This window comes from Petaurus breviceps, unplaced genomic scaffold (assembly GCF_028583685.1).
Source record: "Petaurus breviceps papuanus isolate PSGF00001 unplaced genomic scaffold, PetGlider_PUasm1.0 179, whole genome shotgun sequence".
Lineage (NCBI taxonomy): Eukaryota > Metazoa > Chordata > Mammalia > Diprotodontia > Petauridae > Petaurus > Petaurus breviceps.
Window position 1 is genome coordinate 3,787,325 of NW_027185779.1, and position 4,597 is coordinate 3,791,921.

Genomic DNA, 4,597 nt, shown 5'->3' on the forward strand with positions numbered 1-4,597 from the left:
GAATGGCTACAGTTGTATCAGAAGAAAGTCTGGCAGCTTTGGCTACCCTTAGCATTCTTGCTTTAGGCTGCTATGACTTCTAGCCCCCAATCCTTTAGCTTTCCAAGAAAAAGTTCTGCCTACTGTTCGGTTAGTAGGCTTTCTGTAAGTTTCAGAAACTTAGTGGTATTCCCTCGCCTTGGTTTTGTGGGGCATGCATGAAGGAATAAGTCAATCAATCAATGAATAAGCTTTTACTAAGTGCCTACTATGTGCCCACTGTGCTAGGCACTGGCACACAAAGACAAAAATAAAACTCCCCACTGTCAAGGAGTTTACATTCTATCAGGGGTAACAACATATTTAAGTAAATGTAGAATAAAAATATGCAGAATAAATAAAAAATAAATATAACGTGGCTAAAGACAAAGTAGTTGGGGAAAGCACTAGCATGTGGGCACATCAGGAAAGGTACCGTGTAGGAAGAATAAGCAACAGTTTGAAGGAAGTTAGCAATTCCTTGAGGCAGAGGTGAGGAAAGAGTACCTTCCAGGCATGGGGGATGGCCAGGTCAAAGACAGAGAGTGGAGACAGAGTGATATGTCTGAGGAACAGGGAGAGGTCCAGTTTGGCTGAGCCAGAGATTACAAGGAGAATAATATACAATGAGGTTGGAAAGAGAGTTTGTGGGAAAGATAGCCCAATTTATGAAAGACTCTAAAAGCCATTCTGTGGAATACAAGAAGCAAGGAGAGATGAATTCTGGCCTCTTTAGAGGTAGCTTTATTGTCGCGATGTGTAAGTGTCAATGCCATATCTCCCTTGAACTTCCAGCAAGGAGGAAAGTGGATACTTCTCCTTTCAAACACCTCTTTGTGCCCCATAGAATGAAAAGCTTTTCCTGGTTGTCACCAATCCTCTCTGACATAACCCCAGTTACAGGGATACAGGAATATACCAGGTCCATAGAGCAATTATTGGTTTCATGTAACCTCTAACAAGGAATCAAAGCACGTCCTTTTCACAAAACATATGTGCTCAATTCCATAGGGATTGGGGGTTCCCTAGATCACTTTGTTACAATGTTATATTGGGGACACAGCCAAGCCTGTGGAATAAAAGCAAGCAATACAGTCCAGTTCCTCTCACAACTATTCCAACAATGCCAGACCAAGTAGTGATCAAGAAATTAGAGGAGAAACTACAGTAGGTCATCTTTTCAGTCACAAAACACAATGACCAGGGCAGGAACTACAGAACAGGGACTTCAGGGGATCATGAAATCAGTGCCTAGAGCTCCAAATGAGGCCATCTATGCAGGAATACTCAAGCTCACCTCAGATTCAGTCCCAAGCCTAAGCCAGTAGTGTAGGGATTAGCCAGATGACTCAAGAGCACAGAATCAGTATCCAGAGCTCGAAACTAGACTGGCAACACTGAGACATCCAGCCTGGATCATGGATTCTATTCTGGGCCCAGTCACCAAAGTGGGGTCACCCAGACAGACATGATGTGCATGGATTCCACATCCAGAATCCCTATTGAGGATATCCCAGAGTAGACTGTGAACTCTACCAGGACAGGGACATAAAGGGGGAGTGTTTCTCAGGGGGACCAGGACCCCAGACTCAGTCCCCAGGAGCAGTGATACTATCTGCCAGGTTGTCTAGGTCAAATGCCTGGGGGCTGGGGTGGAGGGGGAAATGACTTAAATAAATAAACAAAATATAAAGCTATTATGAAGCCTGGGATGTCTAAAACACAAACCCAGAAAAAGAGAACAACTCCAAATATCTACATGCAGAACCTCAAAGGAAAACACAGCTTGGTCACAAGATCAATTAGGATTCCTAGAAAAAATAAGAAAAACATTAAAAATAGTATTATAAGTGAAATGAGAGTGATAGAGGAAAGAAATAGAAAAGAATCAGATCTACAAAGGAAATATTTGGAAAGCTAAATAACTGCTCAGTAGAAGAACTACAAAAACTTTCCCAAGTAACAGACTCCCTGAAAATTAGAATAAACCAAACAGAAATTTATGATCCCATGAGACAATAAGAAATAATAAAACAAAGTCCAAAGATTGGGAAAATAGAAGAAAATTTAAGGCATCTCATAGTAAAAACAACTGATCTGTAAAGCAGAAAACTAAGTAATAGATTAAGAATCATTGGACTATTTAAAAGTAATGACCAAAAAAAATGCCTGGATATCATATTTTAAGAAATAATGAAAGAAAACTTCCCAGATTTCTTAGAACCAGAGGGCAAAGTGAAAATAGAAAGAGTTCACTAGTCATCTCCTAAGAGAAACTCTAAAATGAAAATTCCTAGGAATATCCTAACCAAAATCCAGAGCTTTCAGATAAAAGAAAAAATATTGCAAGCAGTCAGAAAGAAATAATTCAAGTACCAATGAATCACAGTAAGTATCACACAAGATTTAGCAGCTAGCATTTTATAGAAGTGGAAAGCAGGAAATAAGACATTCCAAAAGGCAAAAGATATAAGTTTACAACCAAGAATAACTTACCCAGCAAAATAGACTATTATGCTACAAGAAAAATAGGTACCTTTAATTAAGTGGATGTCTTCTAAACATTCATAATGAAAAGACCTGAGCTGAGGAAAAATTCTGAACTACAGACAAGGGAGTAAACACAAAAAGGTATATACAAATAAACAATGAGGAAAGATTTGATAAGGATGAATGAAGTATTTGCATTCTAGTGGGGAAATGATGAAAGTCTCCCCTAGGAACAATTATATCAGCAGTGGTTGTAGAAGGAATCAGTAAGAAGAGGGCCTGGGTATGATTTTTGTTATATTTTGATGAGCCTATAATAAAAAAAAAAGGCAAAGAGAAAAAGGATATATTAGGGAAGAAAAATGGGAGAAATGTTTGGAGAAAGAAATTATTATATTTATCTCACATAATCAGGGCAGGTAGGTGGCACAGTGGATAAAGTGTCAGGCCTGGAGTCAGGAAGAACTGAGTTCAAATCTGGCCTCAGACACTTACTAGTTGTATGACTCTGGGCAAGTCACTTAATCCTGTTTGCCTCAATTTCCTTATCTGTAAAATGAAGTAGAAAAGGAAATGGTAAAAACCACTCCAATATCTTTGCCAAGAAGACCTCAAATGGGGTCACAAAGAATCAGACATGACTGAAAAACAGCAGCAAAATCAAGTTAGGGAGACAACAAATAGAAATTTGGAGTTGGGACAGGTGTTGAACCACACTTTGAAGTAATACAGAGTAAAGTGAGCAGAGACTTATAAAAATGAACAATTTTAAAAGACTTCATTCCAATCAAAACATCAATAACCAGGGGTGACTAGGTGGCACAGTGAATTGAGCACCGGCCCTGGAGTCAGGAGGACCTGAGTTCAAACCTGGCCTCAAACACTTTCCACGTACTAGCCGCATGACCTTGGGCAAGTCACTTAACCCCAATTGCCCCTCAAAAAAAAAAGGCAAAACAACAACAAAACCCATAAACAACCATAATCACAGAGGAAAAATAGCTACCTCCTGACAGGGGATGATCAGAATAAGACATGAATTTTTGGCTGTGGACAAGGAGGGAAGGTATTTTGCTTAACTGTACATTTTTGTTTTGTTTCGTTTTGATTTCCAAGAGAGAGGGAAGTAAAAGGAAGAGAAGGCAAATGCTCATTCATTGAAAAGGATTCCTCTGTTCGACTGTAAGTTCCGTGGTAGGAGGGACTTTCATTCTTTGTACTTTTACTTTCATTGCCTGACACATAGTAAAAACAAAAACAAAACCAAAAATGTAAGTTTTGCATACTTGTTCTAGTCTGATCTTATGTCTTTCATTAGGCTTTACTGCTCTCTTTGCCATCAGTCTCTGTTGTTAAGTCATTTTTCAGTCATGTCCAACTCTTTTTGACCCTATTTGGGATTTTCTTGGCAGAGATACTGCAGTGATTTGTCATTTCCTTCTCCAGCTCATTTTACAGATGAAGAAACTGAGGCAAACAGGGTTAAGTGACTTGCCCAAGGTCACATAGCTAGTAAGAGAAGGCTATATTTGAACTCATGAAAATGACTCTTCCTGACTCTGGGCCTAGCACTCTATGCACTATGGCACCACCTAGTGACCCTATTATCGGTCTCTGTAAGTAGCCTGGTTTATACACATCAAAAGTACAAGGTTTCTTTCCACCCTGTCCGATTTATGCTGAATGAGAGACTATATGAATTTAACATACACTTACCATGGTGTATCACCACATCCAAACTGCCTCTCTGTTCTTTACAAGTACAAAACGTGGCTTCACAAGCTTCAGGTTCTGAACAAGTACAAAAGCTGATCTTGCTTTCCAGAAGATTACCTCTATTTCCTAACCAAGGCGCCTGCCAATGCCATAGTCATTCAGTTCCTTGATTGACCCAGGCATCTCCAGGTTCTCCTCTGGGTGGGGTTAGGAGGCCTTTCCAGGGAAGCTTTCTACTAATATAGGCCTGTAGTGCAGATGATCCACCCCCACCACCATCCAAGGCATAGTATCTTTGTCAAGGTTAATCAAGCACTTCAGTTTATCTACAACTTTTTCTGATTATTAAGGTTTCAAACTGCCCAAGCCCTTT